Below are 19061 nucleotides of genomic sequence, written 5' to 3' on the forward strand. Positions count from 1 at the left end.
CTTACTCATGCCGCGGGCATATATATATATATATATATATATATATATATATATATATATATGCGATTGGCTTCTTTCAGTTTCCGTCTACCAAATCCACTCACAAGGCTTTGGTCAGCCTGAGGCTATAGCAGAAGACACTTGCTCAAGGTGCCATGCAGTGGGACTGAACCTGGAACCATGTGGTTGGTAAGCAAGCTACTTATCACACAGCCACTCCTGTGCCTATGAATGCAATACTTTTGCAGTGAATAGAAAATTTAATGCCAACTGATCATTATATGCTAATAATTTACATTGACAGACTAACTAAAACAGGATATTGTCTTGGCATTGTCCATTCAAGATTTATAGATCTTCATATCTGTTTTGCTTCTTGCATATGAAATACATTTGCAAATGTTTTTATCTGATATGCTTCTTGAGCTGAAGAATATTTGTATTCTATTTGCCTAGATTTGTATATGGCACCTTCAGAAAGAAGTCTGCTAACCTGAGTCCTTTTTGAAGTGGGCAGTCTTCCCCAAAAGTTATTGCATCTCGTCTTTGGTTGATACTCTCATCACAGTAACCATGAATGTATTTTATCATTTGTTTTGGAAAGTGTAATACTGTGTGCGCACGCGCATGCACAAGTACATGCATGCACTCACATCTGACCATCCAACCATCCAACCATCCAACCATTAAAAGGTACATGTGTGAGCATGTACATGTGTGTGTGTATGTGTGTGATGATCATCTTTGTCATTTCATTTTGACACCAGCAGTAGAGAGATTGTTGTCCTGTAAGTAGACAACTGCTTTACAGAGTGTATTGGGTGCATTTTATTGTGGCACCCTCAGATGAGAAGTTGTCTTGTGAACAGCAAGACTAAACCTTTCTCACTGCTCTACATTTTCTTTAGTCATTCAAGTCAACATGACTCAGAGAGTGAATAGAAGAGAATGTGATGATAGACACGCTAGAATGATGAGTGAAGGAACTAAGTATATAATGGGTGAAACAGTAATTAAAGTGGTAGATGAAGGAGTAATGGATGGCACAATACTATGGCAGAATAATGGAAGAGAGAAACAATAAGGGCAAGAAGTGATGGTGGAGACTGATTGAAGAGAGGCAATGGTGTCTGTTACACATGCTGGTGAGTGAGTGAGCAAGTGGTGGATAGTTGTAGAAATGAGTGATTGTAAGAAAGTGATAAATGTGAATCGTAAGTGATTGAGGGTGAAATGATGGCTAGAAGTATAGAAGGGTGAGGGTGGAGTGTATTGGATACATAGAAATCTGATGAAATATTGCACAAACACCAAAATAGGAGAGAGAGAGATAGATAAGTAAAGATGGCTATAGGAGGGGAATTGACTATGGACTGATCCAAGGTCATTTCTTGTTATATAGGCTTCATGATACATTAACTGAAAGAGAGAGAGAGAGAGAAAGGTAAAAGGATATTGAAAAGGCATGATGGAGATTGACTAGGAGCATAATGAGTGAGAGATTTATCATACCATCTGCTCTCCAGCATTGCCACCATTTTGACATTTGTTTTGCTATTCTTGCATGGTTTTGGGTGGGTCTTTTTTCCAGCTCTGTATGTTGCCAGTTGTCATGGTTCTTTGTTGTTTCCTTCAGGAGGCTCAGCATATTGAAATCTGTTTGTTATTTCCAATTTGTTTCATGTCTTCCATCTCCTTCTTTCACAGCTCTCTTTTGCTTTGAGCACTTACCGTTCCTTTATACAGCTGTCATTCTACATATGCATTGTGTCCTATATCAGCACACTCTTCTTACTTGCATACTATATCTCATTCCTCTTATATCTCACTTTCCTTTCAGCTTGTTTGTATGCCATTGCACTTGCATGCTAACATTATACATCCAGCAGAGCATGCTTGCTTCATTTATTCCAGTTCTATATGTAAGAGATGAGGAATCGTACATTATGTACATTATTTACATTTGACGGATATTGGTCCTCATCTTGTCTGTTGTTAACACAACATTTCGGCTGATATACCCTCCAGCCTTCATCAGGTGTCTTGGGGAAATTTCGAACTTGGGTTCTCATTCCTAAGGTATTTTTGGATGTTGTTGTTATTCTTCTTCTTCTTATTTATTCAGGTCACTGCCTGGAATTGAACTCAGAATCTTGGGGTTAGTAGCCTGCGCTCTTAACCACTGCGTCATATGCCCTTGTCTTCACATATCTTCTGCAATCAAAGCCCATGTCTTGCTACCCTGCAGCATCATACACAAACACCATACAATTGACCCTTCATTCTGAGAGAAAAAAGAAAATCTCTTCGGTGTTTACTAAAGTAATAACTCCCTGAACATTCTCCTACTGATTCTTACATCAGCTGACTGTGTTTTTGGTATAACCTCCTCTATTGCAAATTTTATGCATTGAGGCACAGAGAGAGAGAGAGAGAGAGAGAGAGACACACACACACACACACACACACACTTTTATATGTATATGGAAGTGTCCCTGTCTGTCGTTTTCTCTGTTTGTCTCTAACATTCTTTGTGTTTATCTTTTCCTGTTTCCTCCCCTTCCCTGATATCAGCCACCCTCATTATGCCACATTCCCCTGAACCTAACACTTTTGCACCACTCTCATTTTATCATGTAATAGCCCAACACCTATAGTCGCTCCATTGTCGATTTTTATTGAAATCCAATTCGCCTATAATTGAACTGGATGTTAGTTCAACATGTATACAAAGTTTGATGAAGATTGGTTCACCTTGTTTGGGCAACAAGATGGTAACAGACAGACAGAAATTGCTATTTATATATAAGATGTCATTGACTATCCTCATAGATGAGCTTCTCTCCCTGCTTTCATATCCTTTATAGCAATATCAGTCTCATGGCTGGGAGCTTGTTCACATATGCATACATACACCTGTGTGCACATGCATGCAGATTTGTAGGTCTGAGCAAGTTTGTAGGTAATTGAGTCTTTTACTTTTTTATTCTTTTACTTGTTTCAGTTATTTGACTGCAGCCATGCTGCAGCACTGCCTTTAATCGAGCAAATTGACCTCAGGACTTATTCTTTGGAAGCCCCGTACTTATTCTATCGGTTTCTTTTGTTGAACCGCTAAGTTACGGGACGAAAACACACCGGCATCGGTTGTCAAGAGATGTTGGGGGGACAAACACAGACACACAAACATATACACACATACATACATATGTACATATATATGACAGGCTTCTTTCAGTTTCTGTCTACCAAATCCACTCAAGGCTTTGGTTGGCCCGAGGCTATAGTAGAAGACACTTGCCCAAGGTGTCACGCAGTGGGAATGAACCCGGAACCATGTGGTTGGTAAGCAAGCTACTTACTACACACCCACTCCTGCACTTAACTCTCGCACATATGTACTTATATATTGTTTAGTTTAGGGAAAGTTACTTCTGTTGCCTGAATCCCAGTCCTGCATAAGGAACAGTACTAAAACCAGTGATTTTAGACACCAAACCTCAACTGAGTGATCTCATCTAAGGCAGGAAAATAGAATAAAATTCTTTGTATGACTCGTCCAACCCATGCTAGCATGGAAAGCGGACGTTAAACGATGATGATGATGATGATGATGATGATGACTGTATATGTGGATTGCATTGCAGTTTTTATGTATTGAGGGTAATATTGTTTTTGTTTATGTGTGGACTGCATGTCTATGTATGGATTGTGTGTATGTATTGAGTGTATATGTGTATATGGATTGTAGGTGTTGTGTTTCAGAACCATTATCACATGAATTAATTTTTTAAGTTGAAACAAACTTATATTTTTCCTGGGTTGACAGAAGAATGACTAGTCTAGAGCCTTGAAGTCTTCTATAGAATGTTCTTTCTAGATACACACCCACATGTATTTATATAATTATTCTTCCCTAATTTTCAGCTTATCTGTTTCTCTGAATGACAAGTTAGTATATATATATATATGTGTGTGTGTGTGTGTGTGTGTGTGTGTGTGTGTGTGTGTGTGTGCTTGTATTATTGTGTGTCTGTGTGAATTCATACTCATATATTTATGAACTAACTCATATCTCTAAATTAAATAACTCAATATCACACCAAGGTATATCTAATCTACTGTTCATAATTGATATCAACCTAGACGAAATGTATAACTCAGTGTCTGTGCCAATGCGAGATCTAAAACAGACTTCCACTTACAAGAAGCAATTGCTAACATCCAGATTAGGGAAGGCAGAAAATATTAAATAGTCTTAGAAAATGTATGGAATGTTCTCCACAACTAACTGTGGATAATTAAATCTATTGAGTTCTTTGTTTTTATTTTCTAGGAAGTAGGAAAGTGATTTTTCTTAGTGCTGGACTAATCTGGTGTGTGTGTGTGTGTGTGTGTGTGTGTGTGTGTGTGTGTGTGTGTGTGTGTGTGTGTGTGTGTGTATTATATGTGTATTATATGTATAATGTGTGAGTGCATATGTGTATGAATCTCCAGAAGAAAATGGTTATGTAATAATAATAATAATGAAAGCAAATGCCTATTTTTATTAATTTTTATTATGCATTTATTTTAGAAATGAGAAAGAGATAAAATTAAATAGTGTATTCTGTGTGAGAGTTTGTTAGTGTGTGTGTGTGTGTGTGTGTGTGTGTGTGTGTGTGTGAGTGTGTACACGTATGTGTTTTAGGAATGTTATTTGATAATACTGTAAGATGAAGAAATATAGAAGATGACTCGGAGCAAAATTGGGATGAAGATAATATTACAGAATGAGCAGTATACTTCACAAAGAATTGAATAAGATTAAAAAAAAAAAAAAGCCAATTTTTTTTTTTTAATATTTTTGTTTTACAACAACAATGATTGGACTGTAAGAATTGAGAAAAGATTCCAAAAACAACAAAATGGCAGCACTGTATATAGTATCAGTTGAAGCAGAAAAAAGACGAAAGGCAAGAGAAGTCTTGGGTGGGCATATAGAAATATCAAACCTTGCCACTGGCATTATATTGCGTTCCTTCCTAGACAAGGTATCTCTCTTGCCTTAATCTATAATTTCTATTAAAAATAGGTACCACATTCCGCTTCATGGTTGGGTGATTAGGAAGGCATTGAACTGTGTTTGAACAAAAATAATGAAAGAAGAAGAAGAAAAAAGTAAGAAAGGAAATTTGATGATTTCGCAAACTTATCCAGCTCTTGCTTGCTATCATAGAAAAATTGATGGGAAAAAGGTTGATAGTGATGGTGGTGGTGGTGGAGACGATGACAAAAATTTGCGTAAAATTGTTGAAGACAAGCAGCTAATGAGAGAGAGAGACTCATCGAAAAGGGCATTTTTGATAAAATAGAGAACTGCTATAACTGAGCTGATTAGATGCTAGCATGTGTATTGCTTCAGGAATGTTCGTAAGGTTTCATTCTATTGCAGATATTAGTGTCCTTGGAATAGACACATTCGTGCTACTTCTCTCATTAAAGTGTGGATGGAAGAAATGATAGTGATGATGTTTAGGACTCAAGTTTTGATTATCATGTTTTTAGATTGAGAGGAAGGTTTTTGGCTCATAGTTGGTGAAGCAATATTTTACACTGTGAACATTGCTGGGAATGATTTTTCGGGTTTTAATATTTAAGTAGTACTATGTGTTTTGGCTGTATCCTTTATTCCGGTATATTAGTTAGATTGTGTTATTTACTCAAGTTTTAGATGCCTGCTAGTGTGGTTGGTTAAATATTACTTCCTTATTGTTACTAATGTTTAGAAACAACCAATAAGCTATTTGTATGTATATATATGTACACATGTGGCCACACACCTGTGCGAGAACATATTTTGTATGAATGGAATTAAAAATTATTCACTGGTGCCACATAAAAAGTATTTGTGGTGGTGTCATGTAAAACACATCCTTACTGGTACTGCATAAAAAACAATTAACAAAAACAAAAACCCATGCTGGTACCATGTAAAAAGACATCCAATATATTCTGTAAAGTGATTGGCATTAGGAAGGGCATCCAGCCATAGAAGCCATGCCAAAACTGACAATTGGAGCCTGCTGCAGCCCTCTGGCTTACCAGCTCCTGTCAAACCGTCCAACTCATGTCAGCATGGAAAATGGAGGTTAAATGATGATGATGAACTTGTCTGTTATAATGAGTGAAGCAATCTGTTTAATGTACTTTAATGAGAAGTGTAGTAGAAGACACTTGCCAAAGGTGCCATGTGGCTGAGAACCAAACTTCTTTATTTCATAAAATTCGCCATTAAAGGCGTTACAAAGAGGGGACAAACAAGGACAGACAAACATAAAGAACCAAACTTCTTACCACACAATCATGCTATTTTGTTTGACATATGACTAATTCTGTCAGTCATTATACTTTTATGACTTATAATGCTTTATACTATTTCCTATCTTTCAAACATTAAATCATAAGAAATACCGGAAGGTAATTATATTGGGGATTAATTTTTAAAATAATTAAAAGGAATTTCTACTTAAGGGCTGGAAATCTGTATTATTGGCCCAAAGATCTTGCTCTGTGATCTTGTATTGAACTTGAAATTTCATGTAAATATATATTTATTTAGCACATACAGACACACATGTTGTGTGTGTGTGTGTGTGTGTGTGTGTGTGTGTGTAGATGAAGTAGCAAAGCCAATCTCAGGATGTTGAGCCTTATGGAGAAGATGACATAGACCAGAGCGTTTGGCATTATGAGGTTCTTGAGAAGACACACCTGCCTCACTGAAACTAAGTTCTGGAAGCGTTGTATAACGTACTCTCTACCCACATGTTACCCCACCCTTCATTGTACCGAACTGCATCTCATCATGTACAATGACCATTCATTCCTCACTCTCGCAATTCAATCCAGCCTTGTCATCTCTCTCTTCTGTCGTCCTCCCCACTGCTAATTGTATTATCGCTGTCATACCCACCTCTTCCATGTATGCAACTCTACACATACATACATCTGTTTATGTTCACCACTCACTGCATTTATCTTTCCTGCCCCTTTATCTCCCACTCCTCTTTCGCAATCTGGATTTCCTTGCCACTCATCCTGTCGAATCCTTTATTACCACTTACTTTCACCTCTCTGTACCTTGAAGGTATGGCCCACCACATCTTCATCACCAACGTCTCTCTCCTTCTCTCCTCCAAATGAGATAGCCATGTACTTTCTCTACAACAAGACACCCGTTTCTTTCTCTCTATCATACTTTACCCTCTCATCTTCAGGTGTAAAGCCACCACCCTCAATCCTATTCTCCGTCTCAGTTGAGGAGTCCTGGTCTTGCAAGTTACCTGGTGACCCCACTGGTGCTGATGCCACATAAAAAGCACCCAGTACACTCTGTAAAGTGATTGGCATTAGGAAGGGCATCCAGCTGTAGAAACCTTGCCAAAATAGACAGTAGTGCTCAGCACAGTCCTCTGGCTTGTCAGCCCCTGTCAAACCATTCAATCCATTCCAGCATGGAAAATGGTCATTAAATGATGACGATGATAAAGAATATCCATTTTACACACGACACTAGAAAAATCAGAACTGAAACAGCTTTAAACATTTCAAAACCTCACTGTGGGTTAAATGAATTAAGAGACCCATCACACTTAAGGCGTTTAAGCTCTTGCTAAATGGTTTGATATCCTTGTTTGGTGTACTCTTTGCTTCACCATGGGTAAATTATTCTACATTCCATAGCCAGTTTTAAATCATCATAATCACCCATTACTAGCTTTGGAATTCTTAAAATCCATATACCCAGAAAGTTTGGTAGCAATATTTTGATTTTCTATATCACAAATGTTACTGCAGAATGCTCAATGGATGAAACATGTTAATACTTCCTCAAAATTTGTATATTTTGCAACTCTGTTATGCCCCCTTGCACCAATGGCTTGATGAATTAGTACAGAGGTTCTCAAACTTTTTGGGCCACCTCATGGCCACATAATACCCCAACTGCCCTAACCCCTATTTTTATGTATAAATAAATATTTTATATTTTATTAATTTATATATACTAAGAATCATTTGATATTTAATATAATATTATATAATTTGTATACAATACTATAATAATATTATGATAAATTCATGGCGTCCCCCAGTTCACTGCCTTCCTCCGAATGCCTCCTTTTTCTCCACCCCCCACCCCCTTAGGCACCAGCTCCCACCTGGACCATTCCAACGCCCACCAAGGGGCGGTAGCGTCCACTTTGAGAACCTATGATTTACAACTATTACCATCATATTTCAAAGAAAAGTCAGGAGTTTATCTTTTGCCTTGTGTATGTCCAAAACTGTTGGCTTTTTAACATCATACTTTTCACAAACTTTTGCTACTAAAACACCTTCAAACTTTTTTGTTAATTTTAATTTTGGGATCACAGTAGAGTTGCTTAGTCTGTTTTTAGATTATCATTCTTCAGTGAAACATAGCATAAAATACAAAGCTGAAAAACTGTTAATCACCGAAATAGGAACAGAAATTTAGGACATCATGAGTTGTGTAAGAATCATCAAGAGGCACAAATATAAATCGGCTGGCCAATCATGCAACTGAAGGAGAACAGATAGACAATTCAGGGTGATGGAATGGACACCAGACAATGGTTAAGATCAAGATGCTAACTAAAGACAAGATGGTGAGATGATCTCAACTGTTATCTGGAATCTACATGGCCAGGGCTGGCCAGAAACAGACAGTGGTGGAGGCAGTCCAGGAGTGATGAAGCTCTGAATATTGTTTATTAAGTTTTATTGTATTGCTTATGGGATTTATTGTCAGTATGTACTATGCTATTTTACTGAATTTTGGAGTCTGGTATAAGTATTGCTCAAAATAATACACACAAACTATAGACTATTTCAATGTGACTTAAACTTTGTTTCCAAGAACATATTATTATATTGATTCTGAATGTGTATTATTAGATTTGAAAATAAATTATGACCAGATTATGTCATGAGATGGCAAGAACAGAATTATTATAAAGAAATTCATTTTCAGTTGATAAATTTTCAACATATTTAGATGTATAACTTCTTAGAATAATGTCTTATATAAGTAAAAGTTTGAATAGATAGAAAGAAACATGAAGAGTAAGGGATGAATTAATTCAAATAGTAGTCGATAATGAAGAGTCTAGTTGGTTTTGGAGAGTACAGAGTGTTAGGAAGAAAGGATATAGGGTTGTAGAAGCAGATAGTAAACAGGATGTGTACTAGTTAAACATCACTCATTTTTGGTTCTGAAATGCATCTCACCCTCTACCCAGTACATACCATGATACAACAAGGTTTGGGGGATGCTCTGCTATTTGAGAACAACCACCACAACGTTTCATGATAGGTGGTGTGTGTGTGTGTGTGTGTGTATATACATATATATATGCACACACATACACATTGTCAATCCAAACATGAACAAGCAAGAAAAAACAACGACGAGAGGACGTGGAATAAGTACAGTGTTATTGGATGCTCAGGAAAAGAAAGAAAAGAAAGAGGATTTCACATTTCAAGCGGAGCTCTTCATCAGAAATATAGAAAAAGGACTTCCACCATTATATAATGTGGAATAGCCAAGTATCTTCTCTATAGCAAGACACTTGTGCTTTATAATACTTTAACCCCCACCCAGCATCTGGATTAAAGTCACTTCCCCTTCTTGTACCACCCCCAATGCAATCTAGGGGTCTTTTTCCTTTTCTTGTCTTGCAATTTACATGGCAACCTTACCAGTGGCAGTGATACAGAAAACAAACAAAACAAGACAAAATAAAAAGAACAGCAGCACACATTGCAAAAGGGTCGGCATCAGGAAGTGCATCTGTCCAGAGAAAGCATACCAAAGCTTACGTTGGGGTTTGACCCAGATCTGCAGCTTGTTAGATTCTGTGAAACCATCCAACCCATGCTAGAATGGAGAACAGTTGTCAAATGATGACAGTGAAGCCGGTGGTGGTGATGGCCGTGGCAGCATTGTTTGTTTGTTTGTATGGATGTATATACAGGGTGCATCAGGTATTTGAGGACATACCTTTTTTGGGTCATTGCTGCATTTTTTGCTAACTCTGTATAATCTTTGCTTCAGAAAATAATAATAATAGCAGACCCTCAGCTTACTCAAGAAATGAAGAGGCATGCTGTTATTGTGGTTATAAAGGCTGAGCATAGCGATTTAGAAATATTTCGATTTTTAAGAGTTTCCAGATCTTTCGTCTACAAAGTTTGTAAGGAATTAGAGACTGGAAACGTATCACCATTATCAAAGCACAGAAAACATTCTAAATGCTCTGAAATCATCAGAACACCTGAATTTATGCAGCAAGTTCAACAGAAATCCATTTTAGGATCTCTAATTCCTTGTGTTCACGTTCCAAAACGTTTTTCTATCCCTTTTTGGTGTTTGCGGGGGAAAAAAAAAAAATTCTACATTGTATTGTCCCTTCTGTGTTCGGCCATGCATGACTAACAAAGAAATCTATTTATCTGTCTGTCTGTCTATAATTGAGCGATGGTGGGCGGTGGAGACAAGCACAGGCAGAGGGACACACACACGTAGATGTGTGTGTGTGTGTGTATGTATGTATGTATATATATATATATATATACATGTATATATACACAAACACACATGATAGGCTTCTTTCAGTTTCTGTCTACTAGATCCTCATGCAAGGCTTTGGTTGGCTTAAGGTTGCGGTAGAGGGCATTTGCCTAGGGTGCCATGCGGTAGGATTGAACCTGGAACAGTGTGGTTGAGAAGCAGGCTTCTTACCACACAGCCATGTCTACACCTATAGAATTTTAGCAGAAGCAATAGAGTGACTGAGGGGCTGAGAGTTTCATGCATTAACACTTATCAAACTCTATGTATATATAACACAGGCATGGGTTTGAAGTTAAAGAAGTTTGCTTCCCAACCACATGGTTTAGGGTTCAGTTCCACAGAGTGGCAGCTTGGGCAGATATCTTCTACTATAACCACAAACTGACCAAAGCCTTATGAGTTGATTAGGTAGATGGTAGCTGAAGCACACACACACACACACACACACACACACACATGCACACATGTACACACACACATGCACACATGTACATACACACACACACACACATGCATGCACATATCATAGTCATGGCCATTGCTAGTGGCATGTAAAAAGCATCCATTACTCTCTTGGAGTGGTTGGCGTTAGGAAAGGCATCCAGCCATAGAAACCATATCAAATCAGACTTAAATGTGGTGCAGCTCTCTGGCTTACCAGTTCCACTCAAACTGTCTAACCCATGCGAGCATGGAAAGTGGACGGTAAATGATGATGATGATAATGTACATGTGTGTGTGTGTGTGTGTGTGTGCGTGCATTTCTATATGTATATATGTGTAATGCAATTATTTGGGTTTGGAAGAATTTAGTAAAACAAAATACGATCTATGTAGGATCACTCACACATTTTCTCTCACGATAGCATCTTGTATGTTGATTGCTATCATTTATTTATATTCAGATATTGTTTGCGATAGAAAGTTAAAGAAATTCCAAAGCATTATACCATTTCTTGTTGCAGATGTTTTTAAATATGTATAGGCTGATATAGCAAGAGAACACTTTGGTTTCTATTGTAATTTTGTTTCATGTCTTTCTTTGAGATGTCACAATGTCCAGAATCTTCCCACTAACCTCTTGAACTTACCATTTTTATGAAGTCAAGCTTACATCTCAGTAATGATCTCTACAAGTTTTTAGCAGCTTATCAATTTGAACATTCATATTTCTAAACAGTCCAACTGGTTATATAACATGTACAAAACTCTTAATTGATTTTTGAGGAGAAAGTAAAGGTCAAAGAAATATCATTAATTTGGGTGGCATAAAATCACTGCAACTTTACTTTGTGAAATATCCTTTGAATGGCATTTGAACAAGTTAGAAAGTATTTTAGAAAAATAGTATTACATTAGGTCATCACTCTCTGACCTTATATTGTATTTTCTCAGTTCTTCAGGCAGAAATTTTATGCAGAATTGTACATTTCTTAGCTCTTGTCTCTTTATTATTTACTCTAGTCAGGGTCCTTAACTGAGGTTGGATTATTTTGTTAGATTCTCTCGCTATTTTCTCCATCAATTCTGATTTCTTTCATTTTTGAAAGTTTGATGTCGAAAGTATAATTTTCTTGTCAAGATTTGAGATATATTTTAGAATTGGATTAACATCAAACTCTATATTTTTTACTTTAGTTTTTATCTTAACTTAAATTTTGCCTAAGTAATCTAATTGCTTTGCCATATGTTGAGTGGTTAGATAGCTGCTATAATTGTAATTGGGAATTTATTTGTCAGAATTTCATAAAATGTTCTGGTCTTTTGAAAGCAAAATTCATGTAGAATTGATATTACTATTGCTTATTTATATACTTCACTATATTTATTATGCTTTTTCATTTTGTTTTATTTATTCATTTGTTAATACTTCCATGAATTTTATTTTGCTCTCTTTATTGCTTCATGCTCAATTTCATTTTTTTGGCTCTTTGCTGGTTTCTTGAAGTCTTACAGAATATGACATTAGCTTTGTATGCTATTTCATATGCTTGACTAGTGGCCTCCATAAGTGGATCCCAAGTGCTATATGAAATTAAAATGAAAAAAGCAAGAGCTTATGGTATATTTAACAAAATAAAGTAGAAAGTTTCCGTTGTCTGTTTTCTAACGAACTAGAATGAATAAAACCGAGGAAAAAGTGATTTTATATGCCTGTCTTTAAATATAGATATCCATCCTAGTTAGTATGATTATTTTACATATCTTTGTATTATCAATTTTATCTCAGCTTATATTTCTGATATTTTCTTTTCATTTTCATTCATACTTGTGTAAGTTAGATAAGTCTTTTAAATGTTTTGCTACATTCTATTTGCTAGTTTAAATAACAGTTCTCCCTTTAATAATTTTACCTGTGTAACAGCTGCATAACTGAAAAAAAAATGCTTTTCCACCCTTACATACATTTTCTTTATGCGCACACACACACAACACAACACAAATAGCTCCATCTTTCACATGTCTTCATTTATACCTTTAGTCTCTCGCATAGAAGCGTGCACATGCAGAGCCTTACATACGTGCATTTGTACTACCAAACAATTGCATACACACTGACATATACGCTTCCACTAACCAACACATGTATGCACCATTCCCTCTTCCTGAACATTCTTAGCATATGCATCTACACACTGGCCCTTTCCTGACCCATTCTACAGAATAGTTTCCCCACCTTCTCCTTTCGCCTGTGTCTTCTCCCTCAAATCTTTTCTTTTCTTTTTTCTCATTCATTTCTCTTCTCACGTCAGGCATTATTTCTCTCTTCCATTTTTGATGAAGAACTAACGTCCAAAGTGTTACAGATCTCCATTTCAACTTCTTAAGTGTTAAACAGATATCATATTCATCATAGTTTATTCTTTCTCTCTTGTTCTTCCTTCTTGTTTTTTTTTCTTTGTTACTTCACACACACACACACACACACACACACACACACACACACACCTCTAACTGTTTTGTAGTTTTATATTGAAACAAAAAACCATTATACATTTTTTCATAACATCTACCCTTGCACTTAAATTCAATCAATTATATCAATTTAAGTGGCTTATCTCTGAGTTTTTTTTTCCCCTCTGATTATAAAAAGATCTGTATAATGTGTCAGGATTAAGTTGTGACTGTAAACAGTATATTCCATTAAGCATATGTCCTGTTTATATGTAGATTTGATTTTTCTGCCTATTGTTGAACTATCGTCCATGAAGAGAATGTGTATAGCTGTTCAAACTGACTTGCGTAACAGATTAAACAAAGCAAGCTAAAATCATAATCAGAAATGGTGGTCTTTTGAAGTGGATGAGGAGAATTTGCTGAAGTTTTAATCCTTATTTATTTCCAGAAACCTTGCTATTGGTGATTCTGTTCCTCTGTCAAGAGAATTGTCCATCTCACAATTTTTGACATTTGTAATTCTCTGTAGTCTTGGCGTTATGTGGCTGAATAGACAGAAAATGACCATGAACCTTCAAAATGCTTTAACCGTTTAGTATTTAAACAGCCCAAATCTGGTCCATATATTCTACCTGTTTTATGTTCAAAATGACCAGATCTAATATCTCCCACCTACCCTACAATGTCATTCTAAATATAAAGTTACATTGAACTGTCTAAGCTATGAAGCATGATTAATTAAAAACATTGTGAAATATAAGCATTATATTTGACAGAGTAATATAAATATTAAAGGATTAAATAAATACATTCATACAAACATAAAAAGTAACAAACAAGTAAATCTTGTTGCTTTGTTAGCAACCGATTTGAACTCTCTCAAGAACATTAATTAAACTAAAAAAAAAAAAAAAAAACCATGCATACATACATCCCTTCAGTATGTAGACTGGCCATATTTGGCTCAAATATTCTACATGGTTTATGTTCAAACCAGCCAGATCTGACCCCTCACACCTGACCTACAATGCCATTCTGAAAATAAACAATCACATCAAGATATCAAAGCTATGAGATAATGCATGATTAATTCAAAACAATGCGAAGAAATAAATATTGTATTTGACACAATAATCTGAATGCTAAAGGCTTAAAGCGTGAATAGACTAAAAATGCATGCATGTGTGTGTGTGTGTGTGTGTGTGTGTGTGTGTGTGTGTGTGTGTGTGTGTGTGTCTGTGTCTACAGTCATAGCTGTGTGATTATTAACCAGATTGCTTCTTAACGACATGGTTTAAAGTTCTGTCCCACTGCAGTACCTTTGGCAAATGCCTTCTACAGCAACCTTATACGGATTAATAGAAACAGAAAGAAGACCATTTTATTTGTACATATATGTGTGTGTGTGTGTGTGTTTGCATGAGTGTGTGTGCATACTTATACATATGTCTGTGTTTGTTTACTAGTTTGTACAAGAGTTACAAAGTTTCATGCAGCATTGTTGTTTTCACTTTTCCTGCCAACAAATTGTCTGTTTGTTTTATGCCTTCAAGCCACATGGAAATAAGAGATCCCTTACCCAAGAAAGACAAGTAAGGGCTTGTGGAAGTAATGGCTGTAAAGCAATGCCTCAATAACATGGGAAAATGGACATGGACACAGACAAATAAGTATGTAGCATAAACAAATTGAGTAAATAATTCTGGAGTTAAGAGGTAACTGGAGTTCAGAAACACAGTACAGTGATGGATAAAGGGCTGGAAACATGTTTGAGGTGCAAGACAAACGAAAACCAAATAGCGTTAGGCAAATGGCTGATTTAAATATGTCAGAATTTAGTTATCTGAAGGGAATTTCTATAACCGCAAGTTATAGTACAATGAAGATGACTTAAAAAAAATTTACAGTCCTTTTGTTGTATTTCTCATTCAAAGAATAACATGCATGAAGCGAAGTGCAGAAGCTAAACAGTATCACAGAATAGAAAAGAAAATTAACAAAGTGTATGAAAACTGTCTTAAACAGTCTAATAAGCAGAATGATATTAAAAAAAGAAGTTTATAATCATTAAATAGAATTATCTTCTGCTGTGAAATAGAGTTGCTTTTTCATATTAAGCAAGAATGTTTTCAGTTGTATATACGAGGCTTTAGGTTCAAGTCTAGAGCTAGCTTGTACTACATTGCCAATTGAATTATTTTGTATTTGCACATTTATAAGTTAAAGAAGAGATTACTATTGTAGTGCTTTGTTACCAGGTTACACTCAGATACCAACTTTTGGATTCTGGGTGTTCAACTAATGAGCAGGAAACAGAGAAAACTAGAGGATGTCCTTATGTGAATGTGTGTAAATGTGTGCACACAAATGTATGCATGCTCTCCCTCCCTCCCTCTCCTCCTCCTCTCTCTCACATAATCACACATACTCTTTCTCTCTTGTTTTCCACTCTGACTTCTTCCTTACTCCTTCACTCTTCTACATTTCACTCCTCCTCACTATTCCCCACTCCCTCTGACTATATCTCTCCCCTCAGTTTCATTCCTTCTTCCCTCACTCTCTCTTTCCTTGTCTCTATCCCAGTGTCACATTTTCACCCGCTCTTTCACTTATCCCCTTTCTCAGCCCACCTCTCACTCTCTCCATCTCTCTCTCTCTCTCTCTCTCTCTCTCTCTCTCTCTCTCTCTCTCTCTCTCTCACAGGTAGAGCCGAAGCTATTCCATTTCAGGCTCTAATTTTTCCCTCATTACATCTCTCTTTTCAACTAATATCTCTGCTTTCTTATTGACCTTTCGTTTTACTGGTTCATTCATTGCATTCCAAATTTCTCATTGTGCTAGCAATCATGTGGATATTATCTATTATTTATGGCTTCTATGGCAGCTTAGTGAGGGTGAAGAGACAGTAGTGCCAATGACCTTTGCAGGTCTCTTCAGACTGCTGAGGCCTACACGGTTACAGTTGTTCACTTAGAACATCTGTAAATTGATGTCTGTAGGGAAAAACATGGGTACAGAGGGAACTGTAGTCAGTTGCTGCTCTGACTAGTGGTAGGAATAGAACTGGACAGTGAGATGCTGCAGTTGGTGAGAGAAAAAAAAATGGTGATGATGTGTCAGGGGAGGTGATTTGTTATTAGCTACCATCTTGCTCAAAGTAGCAGATGCCATTGTAGTGGTGGTAGGGAGGGAGAGAGGTGGGGGAAGTGTGTCTGCAGGTTCATAGTTATAATGTGTTGGTGAATGAGTTTTTGCCAGTCACCCAGGAGAAAGCAGTACTGGATTTGGTTTAAGATGTTTGTCTGTGCAAGAACATCCTTCCCTCAGACGTGGAAACAATATTCCATTGTTTGTGGGTGTTACTTGAAACTTGTCAACTAATTGGAGCTGAAGTATTTTTGGACTCTGAAGCAGAGTCTTGTCTTTGAGATGCAGTTTTAGCTATTTTGAATTGACAGAGAAAAGAAGTTCACATTGCAATTATGAGGTCCTGGTTTCAATACCACTGTGTGGCATTGTAGGCAGGTGTCTTTTACCTTAAGTTAATTCTAACATTGAATGAGTGAAATTAGGTGGATAGAATGTGTTTGGAAGTCCATTTGATGGATTGTACTGGCCAGGTTCAAAATTAGTGCAGCTCATTCAGTGGATCAAACAGCTAAATACTGATTAGCGAAATCAATAGAGGGTCAGTTTTTACCGGGTGTGCCTCCCACCCCACCATATGTACTCACTCTTTAAATAACAATAAATTCATTGTGTATTGACTTAGACCTTCGTACATTGGGCCTCACCGAGGCGATGACTACGGACCGAGACCTTTGGAAATGGGCTGTGCGTGAGAAGACCCGGCAAGCCAAGTAAGATCGTTGCCAGTGCCCCTGGACTGGTTCTTGTGCGGTTGGCACATGAGATGCACCATTTTGAGCGTGGCCGTTGCCAGTACCGCCTGACTGGCTCCTGTAGGATTTTCGAGCGAGATCGTTGCCAGTGCCCCTGGACTGGCTTGTGCGGGTGGCACATAAAAGACACCATTTCGAGCGTGGCCGTTTTCGTGCGGGTGACACGTAAAAGCACCCACTACACTCTCTGAGTGGTTGGCGTTAGGAAGGGCATCCAGCTGTAGAAACTCTGCCAAATCAGACTGGAGCCTGGTGTTGCCATCCGGTTTCACCAGTCCTCAGTCAAATCGTCCAACCCATGCTAGCATGGAAAGCGGACGTTAAACGATGATGATGATGATGCATGTTTACAAATGCTCAAACTGATGACCATTCCAAACACAGTCAGTAACACAGACCAATGGATTTAGCAGCGTTACAAAGCATTTCATTTGGAACCGCAAGTCATTGTCTTTCAATTTCCTCATTGACTGTTGCTGGTTTTGAGCTGTAACCCTTATCTTTGAGATATCTCTATAAAAAAAGAAGTCCATTGGAGGGAATTCAACACTACTTCTTGTTTCATAGTAACATGTGGATTTTCAGGAGTCCAGTAGGTGCAATTGTGCTGGTTAATTGAGCCATTTAACTTAAACCTGGCCTCATCACTCCACACTATTTGGGATGGAAATGCTACATCTTCCTCACATTTGCCTGGATACCACTCACAAAATTCAACTCTCCGATCAGGATTGTCTTCATTTAGAGTGTAGATTAATTTTGGAATGTACCATTTTTGATGAACTTGCTTCAAAATGTGATGGGCGCTTGATTTTGGGATTCCTGTCTCATGAGCCATTTGTCTTATTGATTTCTGTGAAGATTGGTAGAAGGTTTCTGACAATTGTCTTTCCTTTGTGGCATTGGTTGAGGACCATGGCCTTCTTGATCACTCCTTATGGATGTCATGCACAGTTCTATCTGATTCAAACTTATCTCCAGCTGTGAGCAATGGTGCATTGCATTGGTGGATCTTGGTGAAAATGTCTTCTAAATTGTCTTTTCACTTCCATGATGTGATACACACACACGCATATGATGGGCTTCTTCCAGTTTACCTCTGCCAAGTCTATTCACAAGGCTTTGGCAGAAGAGGCTGTAGTAGAAGACACTTGCCCAAAGTGCCACAGAGCAGAACTGAACCTGGAATCATGTGGTTGGTAAGTGAACTTCTTACCACACAGCCACTCTTGTGCTTATTATGATATCTAGCAGTTGTTGTGATTTTGACAGATTCAACTGCATGTGAATTAGGCTGTGTAGAAAAGAGAACAAAAAGCATTGTGTTGCACATAAATCTTTGCAGCATAGCACTTGAAACTCCTTTCTACTGTTAGGGGTCTTAAGGTTTTGACCATATAGTGAATGTAACCAAGGTTGGGCACCACTAGGTCATGTGACCTGAAAGAAATAGTCAAGTATTCCTCAAATCCCACTCTGCTGTCTTAAAATGAGAGAGAGGTGGGGGAGAAAGAGAGGACATTGGTCAATACAGTCCCTTATATACAAAAAAAAAAAAAGATCATATGCGGAGTACCAGTGATCATAAGGCTGCTTAGTGATGGCTAACATTTGATTAA

General features: G+C 37.3%; 1 protein-coding gene across 2 annotated transcripts in view; it reads left to right on the forward strand.

The window, feature by feature from the left end:
• The window catches only part of LOC106867829 (serine/threonine-protein kinase greatwall), a 729021-nt gene that overhangs the window by 128744 nt on the left and 581216 nt on the right, over positions 1-19061 (forward strand). The gene's annotated exons all lie outside the window — the stretch shown is intronic.

The sequence above is a fragment of the Octopus bimaculoides genome, chromosome 5 (genome assembly GCF_046866305.1).
Source record: "Octopus bimaculoides isolate indiv1 chromosome 5, ASM4686630v1, whole genome shotgun sequence".
NCBI classification, from domain to species: domain Eukaryota; kingdom Metazoa; phylum Mollusca; class Cephalopoda; order Octopoda; family Octopodidae; genus Octopus; species Octopus bimaculoides.